The 16,887-nt window shown below is 45.9% G+C and overlaps 2 long non-coding RNA genes across 2 annotated transcripts in view; one reads left to right on the top strand and one right to left on the bottom strand.

The window, feature by feature from the left end:
• LOC118938203 overlaps positions 1-12,732 on the top strand; it is a 58,753-nt gene extending 46,021 nt beyond the window's left edge. The window contains exon 3 of the long non-coding RNA XR_005035450.1: positions 12,559-12,732. This is a non-coding gene — a long non-coding RNA (uncharacterized LOC118938203). The remainder of the gene's footprint in view (positions 1-12,558) is intronic.
• Positions 12,733-12,745: 13 nt separating this feature from the next.
• Positions 12,746-14,760, bottom strand: LOC118938204. Its single transcript, XR_005035451.1, has 2 exons — positions 13,717-14,760; positions 12,746-13,620 (listed from the first exon to the last, which is right to left on the bottom strand). It is a non-coding gene; the product is annotated as an uncharacterized LOC118938204 (long non-coding RNA).
• Between the last annotated feature and the right edge of the window lie 2,127 nt (positions 14,761-16,887).

The following is a 16,887-nucleotide window of genomic DNA, read 5'->3' as shown; positions in this document are numbered from 1 at the left end:
GAGCACGCTTCTTAGACCACTGGATACAACCTCATGATGCTGGATTCGGAGCACGCTCCTTAGACCACTGGATACAACCTCATGATGCTGGATCCAGAGCACGCTCCTTAGACCACTGGATACAACCTCATGATGCTGGATTCAGAGCACGCTTCTTAGACCACTGGATACAACCTTATGATGCTGGATCCAGAGCACGCTTCTTAGACCACTGGATACAACCTCATGATGCTGGATCCAGAGCACGCTTCTTAGACCACTGGATACAACCTCATGATGCTGGATCCAGAGCACGCTTCTTAGACCACTGGATACAACCTCATGATGCTGGATCCAGAGCACGCTTCTTAGACCACTGGATACAACCTCATGATGCTGGATTCAGAGCACGCTCCTTAGACCACTGGATACAACCTCATGATGCTGGATTCAGAGCACGCTTCTTAGACCACTGGATACAACCTCATGATGCTGGATCCAGAGCACGCTTCTTAGACCACTGGATACAACCTCATGATGCTGGATCCAGAGCACGCTTCTTAGACCACTGGATACAACCTCATGATGCTGGATTCAGAGCACGCTTCTTAGACCACTGGATACAACCTCATGATGCTGGATTCAGAGCACGCTTCTTAGACCACTGGATACAACCTCATGATGCTGGATTCAGAGCACGCTTCTTAGACCACTGGATACAACCTCATGATGCTGGATTCAGAGCACGCTTCTTAGACCACTGGCTACAACCTCATGATGCTGGATTCAGAGCACGCTTCTTAGACCATGCTTTGGCAAACCGTAACAAATATTGTTGATACTTGATGGTAATAGCAGGTCGTTTTTAAATGTTTTCTTTTAAGCCTTCCCCAAACCATAGCTCCATCCTTAACCACTCAGAATGAATACATAAACGTGACCCTTTGAGTTGTTTCTGTTTATCCCTGTAACCACGTGGAATTAACCCTGTAACCACGTGGAATTAACCCTGTAACCACGTGGAATTAACCCTGTAACCACGTGGAATTAACCCTGTAACCATGTGGAATTAACCCTGTAACCACGTGGAATTAATCCTGTAACCACCATAATACGTTGAATTTGGAAGGGAAACTATAAGATCTTGTTGACCCATGAACTGTCAAATCATATCTTCTCTCTCTCTCTCTCTCTCTCTGTCACTGTCTCTCCTCTCTTTATCTCAGACTCTCTCTCTCTGTCACTGTCTCTCCTCTCTGTCTCTCTCTGTCACTGTCTCTCCTCTCTATCTCAGTCTCTCTCTCTCTCTCTCTCTCTCATTGTAACGGTTTTCTTCAGTCTCCTCCTCTGATGAAGAGGTAGAACAAGGATCGGACCAAAATGCAGCGTGTAGATTGCGATCCATGTTTTAATGAACAAACGTAAAACACGAATCAATACAAACACTACCAAATAAAGAACGTGATGAACGTAACGAAAACCTAAACAGCCTATCTGGTGAAAACACATAGACAGGAACAATCACCCACAAACACACAGTGAAACCCAGGCTACCTAAATATGGTTCCCAATCAGAGACAATGACGAACACCTGCCTCTGATTGAGAACCATATCAGGCCGAACATAGAACTAGACAAACTAGACATGTAACATAGAATGCCCACTCAGATCACACCCTGACCAATCAAAACATAGAAAATACAAAGTAAACTATGGTCAGGGCGTGACAGTACCCCCCCCCCAAGGTGCGGACTCCGGCCGCAAAACCTGAACCTATAGGGGAGGGTCTGGGTGGGCATCTGTCCGCGGTGGCGGCTCTGGCGCTGGACGTGGACCCCACTCCATGACAGTTTTAATCCCCCTCCTAAACGTCCCTAAATAGGTTACACACCACAATGATAACATGGGACAGAGGGACAGGTCGGGACAGAGGTAACTCGGGACAGATGGGTAGCTCAGCACTGAGAGGAAGCTCAGCACTGAGAAGAAGCTCAGCACTGAGAGGAAGCCCAGGCAGGTAGTAGAAACTACCAGAACCTGGCTGGCTGGCGGTTTCAGCAGATCCTGGTCGACTAGCAGATCTGGAAGAATCTGGTCGACTGGCGGATCTGGGAGAATCTGGTCGACTGGCGGATCTGGGAGAATCTGGTCGACTGGCGGATCTGGGAGAATCTGGTCGACTGGCGGATCTGGGAGAATCTGGTCGACTGGCGGATCTGGGAGAATCTGGTCGACTGGCAGATCTGGGAGAATCTGGACGACTGGCAGATCTGAGAGAGTCTGGACGACTGGCAGATCTGGAAGAGTCTGGTCGACTGGCAGATCTGGAAGAGTCTGGACGACTGGCAGATCTGGAAGAGTCTGGACGACTGGCAGATCTGGAAGAGTCTGGACGACTGGCAGATCTGGAAGAGTCTGGTCAACTGGCAGATCTGGAAGAGTCTGGTCGACTGGCAGATCTGGGAGAGTCTGGTCGACTGGCAGCTCTGGCTGCTCCATGCTGACTGGCTGCTCCATGATGACTGGCAGCTCTGGCTGCTCCATGCTGACTGGCTGCTCCATGCTGACTGACAGCTCTGGCTGCTCCATGCTGACTGGCTGCTCCATGCTGACTGGCAGCTCTGGCTGCTCCATGCTGACTGGCTGCTCTGGCTGCTCCATGCTGACTGGCTGCTCTGGCTGCTCCATGCTGACTGGCTGCTCCATGCTGACTGGCGGCCCTGGCTGCTCCATGCTGACTGGCGGCCCTGGCTGCTCCATGCTGACTGGCGGCCCTGGCTGCTCCATACTGACTGGCGGCCCTGGCTGCTCCATACTGACTGGCAGCTCTGGCGGCTCCTTGCAGACTGGCAGCTCTGGCGGCTCCTTGCAGACTGGCAGCTTTGGCGGCATCCTGCAGACAGGCAGCTCTGGCGGCTCCTTGCAGACTGGCAGCTCCTTGCAGACTGTCAGCTCTATGCAGACTGGCAGCTCCTTGCAGACTGGCAGCTCCTTGCAGACTGGCAGCTCCTTGCTAACTGGCAGCTCTATGCTAACTGGCAGCTCTATGCTAACTGGCAGCTCTATGCTAACTGGCAGCTCTATGCTAACTGGCAGCTCTTTGCAAACTGGCAGTTCTGAACAGGCGGGAGACTCCGGCAGCGCTGTAGAGAAGGAAGGCTCTAACAGCGCTAAACAGGCGGGAGACTCCGACAACGCTGGAGAGGAGGAGGGCTCCGACAGCGCTGGACAGGCGAGGCGCACTGTAGGCCTGATGCGTGGTGCTGGCACTGGTGGTACTGGGCCGAGGACACGCACAGGAAGCCTGGTGCGGGGAGCTGCTACCGGAGGGCTGGGGTGTGGAGGTGGTACTGGAAAAACCGGACCGTGCAGGCGCACTGGAGCTCTTGAGCACCGAGCCTGCCCAACCTTACCTGGTTGAATGCTCACGGTCGCCCTGCCAGTGCGGCGAGGTGGAATAGCCCGCACTGGGCTATGCAGGCGAACCGGAGACACCGAGCGCAAGGCTGGTGCCATGTAAGCCGGCCCAAGGAGACGCACTGGGGACCAGCTGCGTAGAGCCGGCTTCATGGCATTAGGCTCGACGCTCAATCTAGCCCGGCAGACACGAGGAGCTGGAATATACCGCACCGGGCTATGCACCTGCACTGGAGACACCGTGCGCACCACTGCATAACACGGTGCCTGTCCGGTCTCTCTAGCCCCCCGGTAAGCACAGGGAGTCTGCCCAGGTCTCCTACCTGGCATAGCCATACTCCCTGTTAGCCCCCCCCCAAGAAATTTTTGGGGCTGCCTCTCAGGCTTCCATCCGCGTCGCCGTGCTGCCTTCTCATACCAGCGCCTCTCTGCTTTCACCGCCTCCATTCTACGGTAACCTTCCTCGCACTGCTCCAGCGAATCCCAGGCGGGCTCCGGCACTCTCCCTGGGTCGGCCGCCCACCTGTCGATCTCCTCCCAAGTAGTATACTCCATACTGTACTCCTCCTTGGGCTGTTCCTGTTGTTTCTTCTCCCGCTGCACCTTAGTGCGGCTACACTCCCCTGGTTTAGCCCAGGGTCCTCTCCCGTCGAGGATTTCCTCCCATGTCCAGAAATCCTTATTGCGCTTCTCCTCGCGCTGCTCCTGCCTGTTGACACGCTGCTTGGTCCGTTGGTGGTGGGTGATTCTGTAACGGTTTTCTTCGTGAGAAGGAGAGTCGGACCAAAATGCAGCGTGTAGATTGCGATCCATGTTTTAATGAACAAACGTAAAACACGAATCAATACAAACACTACCAAATAAAGAACGTGATGAACGTAACGAAAACCTAAACAGCCTATCTGGTGAAAACACATAGACAGGAACAATCACCCACAAACACACAGTGAAACCCAGGCTACCTAAATATGGTTCCCAATCAGAGACAATGACGAACACCTGCCTCTGATTGAGAACCATATCAGGCCGAACATAGAACTAGACAAACTAGACATGTAACATAGAATGCCCACTCAGATCACACCCTGACCAATCAAAACATAGAAAATACAAAGTAAACTATGGTCAGGGCGTGACACTCATACTCTCTCTCTCTGTCACTGTCTCTCCTCTCTTTATCTCAGTCTCTCTCACACACAAACACTAAAATTAATCCCTTTTGCATACTTTCCCTCGCTCCTCCTCTCCCCTGAGACCCTCGCTCCTCCTCTCCCCTGAGACCCTGCCGTGTCTCTATCACAATTTTCCTGATACATCTACCGTGGCCACATTATTATTAATTTAGACTAACAACATCTCAGTGGACCTGACAAATACTGACCCTATCTCTCCTGAACCAATCACACTCACTAGACAAGAAGGGACCTGCCACATAGTGACCCCATCTCTCCTGAACCAATCACACTCACTAGACAAGAGGGGACCTGCCACATAGTGACCCCATCTCTCCTGAACCAGTCACACTCACTAGACAAGAGGGGACCTATCACATTGTGACCCCATCTCTCCTGAACCAGTCACACTCACTAGACAAGAGGGGACCTGCCACATAGTGACCCCATCTCTCCTGAACCAGTCACACTCACTAGACAAGAGGGGACCTGCCACATAGTGACCCCATCTCTCCTGAACCAGTCACACTCACTAGACAAGAGGGGACCTGCCACATAGTGACCCCATCTCTCCTGAACCAGTCACACTCACTAGACAAGAGGGGACCTGCCACATAGTGACCCCATCTCTCCTGAACCAGTCACACTCACTAGACAAGAGGGGACCTGCCACATAGTGACCCCATCTCTCCTGAACCAGTCACACTCACTAGACAAGAGGGGACCTGCCACATAGTGACCCCATCCCTTCAGTCGCCTTTCCTCTGCATATCATTATGAGTCATCACCTCATCACCCATGACCAGAATTTACTTTAAAGAAACTCCACGTTTATTACTGTAGTGAAGATGCTGCTGAATCTAGCAGGCTGGCAGACATACACACACACACACACACACACACACACACACACACACACACACACACACACACACACACACACACACACACACACACACACACACACACACACACACACACACACAGGCAGGCAGGCAAGAAGGCAGACACATAAAAGCATGCAAGCACAAACACACTGTGTTTCACACACAGAATCACACACGCACACAAAGGCATGCAAGCACACACACATTCACACCAAAGGTCCAATTGTCACACTTTATGTGTGTGTGTGTCATTAATTCAGTGTGTGGGGCAGTAAATACGATGTGTATACTTATGTCAAGAGTGAGGTGTTAGCCTGTGCTACCGAGGTCAAAACACACTATTCACTGCAGAATTGTGAGAGAGTTTTTATTTAATCAGTTGTGAGATAGAGGACAGTAGGGGATGGTTATGTTGCGTTGTCCACCTCCCCCTTCCTCCCGATACATACACCTTAGCCAAATACATTTAAACTCAGTTTTTCACAATTCCTGACATTTAATCTTAGTAAAAATTCACTGTCAGTTAGGATCACCACTTTATTTTAAGAATGTGAAATGTCAGAATAATAGTAGAGAGAATGATTTATTTCAGCTTTTATTTCTTTCATCAGAAGTTCAGAAGTTTACATACACTAAATTAGTATTTGGTAGCATTGCCTTTAAATTGCTTAACTTGGGTCAAACGTTTCGGGTCGCCTTCCACAAGCTTCCCACAATAAGTTGGGTGAATTTTGGCCCATTCCTCCTGAAAGAGCTGGTGTAACTGAGTCAGGTTTGTAGGCCACCTTGCTCGCACATGCTTTTTCAGTTCTGCCCACCAATTTTCTATAGGATTGAGGTCAGGGCTTTGTGATGGCCACTCCAATACCTTGACTTTGTTGTCCTGAAGCCAATTTGCCACAACTTCGGAACTAAACTTGAGGTCATTGTCCATTTGGAAGACCCATTTGTGACCAAGCTTTAACTTCCTGACTGATGGCTTGAGATGTTGCTTCAATATATCCACATAATTGTCCTACTTCATGATGCCATCTATTTTGTGAAGTGCACCAGTCCCTCCTGCAGCAAATCACCCCCACAACATGATGCTGCCACCCCCGTGCTTCACGATTGTGATTGTGTTCTTCGGCTTGCAAGCCTCCCACTTTTTCCTCCAAACATTTATTTATTTATTTTATTTCACCTTTATTTAACCAGGTAGGCAAGTTGAGAACAAGTTCTCATTTACAATTGCGACCTGGCCAAGATAAAGCAAAGCAGTTCGACACATATAACAACACAAGAGTTACACATGGAGTAAATCAAACATACAGTCAATAATACAGTATAAACAAGTCTATATACGATGTGAGCAAATGAGGTGAGATAACGGAGGTAAAGGCAAAAAATGGCCATGGTGGCAAAGTAAATACAATATAGCAAGTAAAACACTGGAATGGTAGATTTGCAGTGGAAGAATGTGCAAAGTAGAGAATATAAATAATGGGGTGCAAAGGAGCAAAATAAATAAATAAATTAAATACAGTAGGGAAAGAGGTAGTTGTTTGGGCTAAATTATAGGTGGGCTATGTACAGGTGCAGTAATCTGTGAGCTGCTCTGACAATTGGTGCTTAAAGCTAGTGAGGGAGATAAGTGTTTCCAGTTTCAGAGATTTTTGTAGTTCGTTCCAGTCATTGGCAGCAGAGAACTGGAAGGGGAGGCGGCCAAAGAAATAATTGGTTTTGGGGGTGACTAGAGGGATATACCTGCTGGAGTGTGTGCTACAGGTGGGAGATGCTATGGTGACCAGCGAGCTGAGATAAGGGGGGACTTTACCTAGCAGGGTCTTGTAGATGGCATGGAGCCAGTGGGTTTGGCGACGAGTATGAAGCGAGGGCCAGCCAACGAGAGCGTACAGGTTGCAATGGTGGGTAGAATATGGGGCTTTGGTGACAAAATGGATTGCACTGTGATAGACTGCATCAAATTTGTTGAGTAGGGTATTGGAGGCTATTTTGTAAATGACATCGCCAAAGTTGAGGATTGGTAGGATGGTCAGTTTTACAAGGGTATGTTTGGCAGCATGAGTGAAGGATGCTTTGTTGCGAAATAGGAAGCCAATTCTAGATTTAACTTTGGATTGGAGATGTTTGATATGGGTCTGGAAGGAGAGTTTACAGTCTAACCAGACACCTAAGTATTTGTAGTTGTCCACGTATTCTAAGTCAGAGCCGTCCAGAGTAGTGATGCTGGACAGGCGGGCAGGTGCAGGTAGCGATCAGTTGAAGAGCATGCATTTAGTTTTACTTGTATTTAAGAGCAATTGGAGGCCACGGAAGGAGAGTTGTATGGCATTGAAGCTTGCCTGGAGGGTTGTTAACACAGTGACCAAAGAAGGGCCAGAAGTATACAGAATGGTGTCGTCTGCATAGAGGTGGATCAGAGACTCACCAGCAGCAAGAGCGACCTCATTGATGTATACAGAGAAGAGAGTCAGTCCAAGAATTGAACCCTGTGGCACCTCCATAGAGACTGCCAGTGGTCCGTACAGCAGACCCTCCGATTTGACACACTGAACTCTATCAGAGAAGTAGTTGGTGAACCAGGCGAGGCAGTCATTTGAGAAACCAAGGCTGTCGAGTCTGCCGATGAGGATGTGGTGATTGACAGAGTCAAAAGCCTTGGCCAGATCAATGAATACGGCTGCACAGTAATGTTTCTTATCGATGGTGGTTAAGATATCATTTAGGACCTTGAGCGTGGCTGAGGTGCACCCATGACCAGCTCTGAAACCAGATTGCATAGCAGAGAAGGTATGGTGAGATTCGAAATGGTCGGTAATCTGTTTGTTGACTTGGCTTTCGAAGACCTTAGAAAGGCATGGTAGGATAGATATAGGTCTGTAGCAGTTTGGGTTAAGAGTGTCCCCCCCTTTAAAGAGGGGGATGACCGCAGCTGCTTTCCAATCTTTGGGAATCTCAGACGACACGAAAGAGAGGTTGAACAGGCTAGTAATAGGAGTGGCAACAATTTCGGCAGATAATTTTAGAAAGAAAGGGTCCAGATTGTCTATCCCGGCTGATTTGCTGATTTGTAAACATAACGATGGTCATTATGGCCAAACAGTTCAATTTTTGTTTCATCAGACCAGAGGACATTTCTCCAAAAAGTACGATCTTTGTCCCCATGTGCAGTTACAAATCGCAGTCTGGCTTCTTCCTTGCTGAGTGACCTTTCAGGTAATGTCGATATAGGACTTGTTTTACTGTGGATATAGCTACTTTTGTACCTGTTTCCTCCAGCATCTTCACAAGGTCCTTTGCTGTTGTTCTGGGCTTGATTTGCAATTTTCGCACCAAAGTACGTTCATCTCTAGGAGACAGAACGTGTCTCCTTCTTGAGCGGTATGATGGCTGCATGGTCCCATGGTGTTTATACTTGCATACTATTGTTTGTACAGATGAGCGTGGTACCTTCAAATGTTTGGAAATTGCTCCCAAGGAGGAACCAGACTTGTGGAGGTCTACACATTTTTTTCTGAGGTCTTGGCTGATTTCTTTAGATTTTCCCATGATGTCAAGAAAAGAGGCACTTAGTTTGAAGGTAGGCCTTGAAATACATCCACAGGTACACCTCCATTTGACTCAAATGATGTCAGTTAGCCAATCAGAAGCTTCTAAAGCCATGACATAATTTTCTGGAATTTTCCAAGCTGTTTAAAGGCACAGTCAACTTAGTGTATGTAAAATTCTGACCCACTGGAATTGTGATACAGTGAATTATAAGTGTATGGCCATGGCCATAAGTCTGTAAACAAGTGTTGGAAAAATTACTTCTGTCATGCACAAAGTAGATGTTCTAACCGACTTGTCAAAACTATAATTTGTTAACAAGAAAGTGGTTGAGTGGTTGAAAAACAAGTTTTAATGACTCCAACCTAAGTTTATGTAAACTACTGACTTCAACTGTACACCTTTTACAGGTGACCTTTTTGTACAGATCAAATTCATCAACATTTACTTCAACGTTGTTGACAAAGCTATAGACACTATGACCCCAATGTACTGGAACTTTAAACCATATCATAGCCCTAACTCCAAAGGATAACGTTGAAATACATTGATTTTGCAGGCACTGTAGCTACACACCAACTGACTAATGAAGTAAGTGAGTAATGAAACAGAATGACATAGAGGTCAAACTTCATTTCATTTTTCTTATCATCATGACACTCGCAGAGTGGTGGCTGTCGTCTTGGATTTAAATTGGAAAAGTCTCAGGAGGGGGTGAGGAAAGTCAAAGAGCCCTCAAATTCAACTCTGGACCTCGAAGCCAGTACCATTTTTTAAAATTCTTCCCCAGGGACTGATTTAGACCTGGGACACCAGGTGGGTGATTCCGCTCTGATCAGGGACTGATTTAGACCTGGGACACCAGGCGGGTGATTCCCCTCTGATCAGGGACAGATTTAGACCTGGGACACCAGGTGGGTGATTCCCTCTGATTAGGGACTGATTTAGACCTGGGACACCAGGTGGGTGATTCCCCTCTGATTAGGGACTGATTTAGACCTGGGACACCAGGTGGGTGATTCCCTCTGATTAGGGACTGATTTAGACCTGGGACACCAGGCGGGTACATTTAATTATCAGGTAGAACAGAAAAAGCAGCAGGCTCCAGACCTCATAGATTAAGAGTTGACATAGACCATTACAATATAGTACAGGGTAGTGAAACATTATGTCATTCATGCTACACTCTTGGACATGATTACAATCTTAATCGTTCTTGTGAGTATTTAATGTTTCTGAGAGACTCTCAAATGCAATCGGTGTAGGGTCTGTGTGTGTGTGAGCGAGAGAGACAGAGAGAGAGACAGAGAGAGGGGGAGAGATAGAGAGAGAGACAGGAGAGAGAGTACTGCACTAAATAGGGAATAGAGTGCCAGTGAGGAACATGATTTAGTCACGGTCAGTGTGAGATACATTCTCTTAGCCTATCACACGTTAGTTACCATAGAGACCGGCTTGACTTCCCTCACCCCCGGCTGAGGCTTTGACAACTTAAATCCAAAATGGCAGCCACCACTCTGCGAGTGTCATGATGATAAGAAAGATGAAATGAAGTTTGACCTTTCCTAGACTCGGTGAGGAGCGGAGAGAGTGTGAACAGGGGATTTTCTTCCAGGAAGAACGTTATTGAAAATCAAAATGAAAAGTTCGTGGCCTATAGCCACCCGCGTGGATTATAGCTCCTTGAAGAGAGATTTCTACATCCGAGAGGTTTGATTCTACTGTGCATAACAGAACAAGATCATCCCAACTGTAATGCCATGGTCACATCATAAGCACACTTCAACACATAGCAAGGCTATATAGGTCTTCCTCCCATTCTGTTCTGTTTGACTCTACATACAGTGCCATGCGAAAGTATTCACCCCTCTTGGCGTTGTTTCTATTTTGTTGCATTACAATCTGTAATTTAAGTGGATTTTTATTTGGATTTCACTGAATGGACGTAGACAAAATAGTCCAAATAAAAACAGAAAAGTGGTGCGTGCATAAGTATTCACCCCCTTTACTATGAAGCCCCTAAATAAGATCTGGTGCAACCAATTACCTTCAGAAGTCACATAATGAGTTAAATAAAGTCCACCTGTGTGCAATCTAAGTGTCACATGATCTCAGTATGTATTCACCTGTTCTGAAAGGCCCCAGAGTCTGCAGCACCACTAAACAAGTGGCACAATGAAGACCAAGGAGCTCTCCAAACAGGTCAGGGACAAAGTTGTGGAGAAGTACAGATCAGGGTTGGGTTATAAAAAAATATCAGAAACGTTGAACATCCCACGGAGCACCATTAAATAAAACATTTTATCATGGAAAGAATATGTCACCACAACAAACAGGCCAAGAGAGGGCCGCCCGCCAAAACTCACGGACCAGACAAGGAGGACATTAATCAGAGAGGCAACAAAGAGACCAAAGATAACCCTGAAGGAGCTGCAAAGCTCCACAGTGGAGATTGGAGTATCTGTCCATAGGACCACTTTACAGGGCGGCGCTTTACGGAAGTGTGGCCAGAAAAAAGCCATTGCTTAACGAAAAAAATAAGCAAACACGTTTGGTGTTCGCCAAAAGGCATGTGGGAGACTCCCCAAACATATGGAAGAAGGTACTCTGGTCAGATGAGACTAAAATTGAGCTTTTTGGCCATCAAGGTAAATGCTATGTCTGGCGCAAACCGAACATCTATCATCACCCCAAGAACACCACCATTTTGGAGCAGTTTTGCCTTGAAGAATTGGCAAAAATCCCAGTGGCTAGATGTGCCATGCTTATAGAGACATACCCCAAGAGACTTGCAGCTGTAATTGCTGCAAATGGTGGCTCTACAAAGTATTGACTTTGGGGGGGGGGGGGGGGGGGGGGGGTGAATAGTTATGCACGCTCAAGTTTTCTTGTTTGTTTCACAATAAAAAATATTTTGCATCTTCAAAGTGGTGGGAATTTTGTGTAAATCAAATGATACAACCCCCCCCCCCCCACCCCCCCCCCCCCAAATACATTTTTATTTCAGGTTGTATGGCAACAAAATAGGAAAAATGCCATGAGGGTGAATAATTTCACAAGCCACAGTACATCAGGAGCAACACCATCCCCATGTAACGCTCTAAGAATGTCAGAATTAAGCAATAAGGCCTGAGGGGCTGTGGTATATTGGCCATAGACCACAAATCCCCAAGGTGTCTTATTGCTATTATAAACTGGTTACCAACAGAACTAGAGCAGTAAAAATACATGTTTTATCATACCCGTGGTATACACTCTGATTTACCGCGGCTGTCAGCCAATCAGCATTCAGGGATCAACCCACCCAGTTTATCATTATTGAACATATGTGGCAAGGCTATATAGATTCCTTCCCCACCCCACGATCACCATCCCTTCAGTTCATCTTTTGTTTAAAATGAAAATTAGAAGTCAAACGTTTTCATTCCCTATTAGAATATACGGTATACTGTATAAATAGAACCTGACTCATTGAGTTATCTTACTGTAACAGATGGTATAGCAGTCAGTGGATGATTCTTGTGTTTTCCGTGTCTTTGGGTCTCTTTAGGTCTTGACTGGGATCTGCTGTTGCTGCTTTTGAAGGCCGACGTCCAATTACTCATGGAAACACCTTCCTTAACATATGTTTAGACATTTGTGCCTGTGCTTTGAATGAATGTGTGATCTGTGTACGCATGCAACACACAATACACATGACAAATACACTGCCAATAAACACCCATTGAAACTTGAGACAGTCTTTTCTCATAAACAATTTCAATGTGTTTTTTATTTTCATACAATACATTTTACAACGGAGTCAGGTACTGCAGCAAAGCTACCAGGGAAGGGTTGGTGAAGGACAACGTGGGTTTAACATTCTAGAGTTTCCTTTCTCTTCTTTCTAACATCTCTTCTGTTCTATTCCCGTGGGAGATTACCATGGTTTATATTGCCATCTGGCTTGATATTTACAATACATTTTACACAGGTTCGTCATTCCATCTTTATATTTCTTCATTACTGCACAGTTTCAGTTTGGTGAACGGAAAGGAAGCGATGAAAAATACGGAGGTTGCTTTTACTGTTCAATTGTACAAAGTGATATTAAATCAGATACAGTCGGCTGTGTCACTGTTTAACTGGGGGAGGAGTCAACATTTAGGGCTCAAAATGCGTTGTGCCTTTCTAGGGAGTTTTTCCTAGCCACCGTGCTTCTACACCTGCATTGCTTGCTGTTTGGGGTTTTAGGCTGGGTTTCTGTACAGCACTTTGTGACATCTGCTGATGTAAAAAGGGCTTTATAAATACATTCAATTGATTGATTGAGGAAGTGGGAAGACAAACAAGAAGAGAAAATAGAAACAGATTTGAACAGCGAGCACAAATACCTCATACCACACATAGTAATAATGCCTGAGGTTGATCATGAGGTTTGTTGATGTTGTTAGATAGAGGTGATTGGTTGAAAAAGGTGTTATGCATATGAAGTCATTATGGAGCCCTTTCAATAAGCCTTAATACACAACCTATAGATCCTCCTTACACTAATACGCCGTTTTAAATAATACAGCTTTCTCCCGTATCTCCCAAAGCAGCACAGTCAGGACCAGACACATGGATCGTGTACCTAGCCTTATACAGTAGATCTTTATGCAAATAAACCTTCAATATGTCATAATTCCCTAAACATAGCAACACAGGACCAGACACATGGATTGTGTACCTAGCCTTATACAGTAGATCTTTATGCAAATAAACCCTTCAATATGTCATCATTCCCTAAACACAGCAGCACAGGACCAGACACATGGATCGTGTACCTAGCCTTATACAGTAGATCTTTATGCAAATAAACCTTCAATATGTCATCATTCCCTAAACACAGCAGCACTGGACCAGGAATACATACAGTACAGAACATGGAGAGTGGTTATATTGTGTATATTAATGTGTATACACATCTCTCTCTCTCTCTCTCTCTCTCTCTCTCTCTCTCTCTCTCTCTCTCGACAATTGTCGATTGACATGATATACAGATAATATGACGTGGTACAGTCCTTCAGAGTGTAAGTAATGATAATGGTGACAATAAGATGGAAATGGAATAATGTGGTACAGTCCTTATAGGAAACTCTACTTCAACAACCTGGACAGCTGAAATGTCAATCACAATAAAAGTGAATAACATTTAGTAGTGTTGGATGAAGTGCCATCTTGGCTGCCAGGCCGTAACAGTGGAGTGTGTGTGTGGACAGGGTGCATCCACCACAAATTGTGTCTGATAAGCCAAGTGGGATTGGCTACAAGACAAAGCATGTGGCTCCAATGCACACACAGATTCATTGAAATTGCTTCTGAGCAGCTTGATTCGAATTTGCAATCCAACATGACTGGGCCAGAATCTGTCTCTCTCTCCCTCTATAGACTCGCTCCTCTGATTCCTCTTCCATACAAAAATAAATAGTTATCCAATTGTGGATGTGCCATTGACGTATCTTAGAAAAACACATTCAGATGGATTCAGGAAGATCATTAAGAGAATGGAAAGAGGAGGGGTGATAGAAATGGAGGAGTACATGGGTAGAGGAGAAGGAGAGAGGATGGGAGGAGGAGTGATAGAAACAGAGGAGTACATGGGTAGAGGAGGAGAGAGGATGGGAGGAGGAGTGATAGAAACAGAGGAGTACATGGGTAGAGGAGAAGGAGAGAGGATGGGAGGAGTGATAGAAACAGAGGAGTACATGGGTAGAGGAGAAGGAGAGAGGATGGGAGGAGGAGTGATAGAAACAGAGGAGTACATGGGTAGAGGAGAAGGAGAGAGGATGGGAGGAGTGATAGAAACAGAGGAGTACATGGGTAGAGGAGAAGGAGAGAAGATGGGGAGGAGGGGTGATAGAAACAGAGGAGTACATGGGTAGAGGAGAAGGAGAGAGGATGGGAGGAGGAGTGATAGAAACAGAGGAGTACATGGGTAGAGGAGAAGGAGAGAAGATGGGGAGGAGGGGTGAAGGGTTGAGGGGAGAAGAATAATATGTTATTTCACTCACATCTCCTTTAACACCTGTGTTACTGTAGAAACCAGAGCAACCACTATACTGCATTATCTAATGCTGCTGAGCATGCGAGCATCAGAGCAGGGTAGAAGAGGGAATATTGATGTGTCCAGCCCCTATGCCAGAGGACTGACCAAGTCAACACATTGTCCACTCAAGTTCATGGAGATGACAGTACACCTGTCTGTCATATATGATCTCACAACAGCTGTCTATCATAAATGATCTCACCACACCTGTCTGTCATATATGAGCTCACCACAGCTGTCTGTCATATATGATCTCACCACACCTGTCTGTCATATATGATCTCACCACAGCTGTCTGTTATATATGATCTCACCACAGCTGTCTGTTATATATGATCTCACCACACCTGTCTGTCATATATGATCTCACCACAGCTGTCTGTTATATATGATCTCACCACACCTGTCTGTCATATATGATCTCACCACACCTGTCTGTCATATATGATCTCACCACAGCTGTCTGTCATATATGATCTCACCACACCTGTCTGTCATATATGATCTCACCACACCTGTCTGTCATATATGATCTCACCACACCTGTCTGTCATATATGATCTCACCACACCTGTCTGTCATATATGATCTCACCACACCTGTCTGTCATATATGATCTCACCACACCTGTCTGTTATATATGATCTCACCACACCTGTCTGTCATATATGATCTCACCACAGCTGTCTGTTATATATGATCTCACCACACCTGTCTGTCATATATGAGCTCAGGCTCAACAGATCATGCTCCAGGCAGCGTAGAGAATACAAAGACATCAGAACTGATAAATGATCGTATGGTGCAACAATGACTGCAATTCATTGATTATTGAATGTTATGATGGACACTGCTTTGTCGAACCAAAAACACACACAGTCTCTGCTCAACAAACTCAATCTCGAGAATCGTTTGGGGGGCAGCAGTTCGCAAATGATATTGTGCTGACCACCCTCACGGCAGTCAAGCAATGCATTCCAGCAAGAGTCGTTCACAATCTAGTCCGGTTGCAGACACAACTACACCTAATTTCAAATGTACCAATAAATCATCTGATTTGTATGCCTAGCAATCAACACATGTACATTGTTTAAAGCACACGTTTACAAGTCTCAGCTTCATTAAGCTCCCTTTGGTGAACGACACGTTTACAAGTCTCAGCTTCATTAAGCTCCTTTTGGTGAACGACACGTTTACAAGTCTCAGCTTCATTAAGCTCCCTTTGGTGAACGACACGTTTACAAGTCTCAGCTTCATTAAGCTCCCTTTGGTGAACGACACGTTTACAAGTCTCAGCTTCATTAAGCTCCTTTTGGTGAACGACACGTTTACAAGTCTCAGCTTCATTAAGCTCCCTTTGGTGAACGACACGTTTACAAGTCTCAGCTTCATTAAGCTCCTTTTGGTGAACGACACGTTTACAAGTCTCAGCTTCATTAAGCTCCCTTTGGTGACTCTGGAGTTTTCCGTTCATCGTTCACCTGTAAGGGATCCTGCATGCTCTGTTCATTACTGACTCAAATGAATGACATGAGTGGAAAGATTTGTCCTTTTGGCTAAACGAGTCGAAACACACACGATGCGTGTGTAATATGTTTATGACTACAGACAACAGCATGACAGGTGACAACACACAGAAACACACAGGTTGACATGTGAAATGTTCGGGGTGAGTGGAGGGGGAAATACTCAAAGGACTATATGAATTCTCTACATCAACGTCTCTCAAACAGACAGATCCCACTCATTCCACAACCATTTCTCATGTGGAAGAAGAGATGTTCACAGACACACACATCAACGCTCTACCAC

This window comes from Oncorhynchus mykiss, chromosome 13 (genome assembly GCF_013265735.2).
Source record: "Oncorhynchus mykiss isolate Arlee chromosome 13, USDA_OmykA_1.1, whole genome shotgun sequence".
In the NCBI taxonomy this organism is placed as follows: Eukaryota; Metazoa; Chordata; class Actinopteri; order Salmoniformes; family Salmonidae; genus Oncorhynchus; species Oncorhynchus mykiss.
Note: the sequence above shows the minus strand (reverse complement) of the source record. Positions and strands in the feature narration are given on the sequence as shown.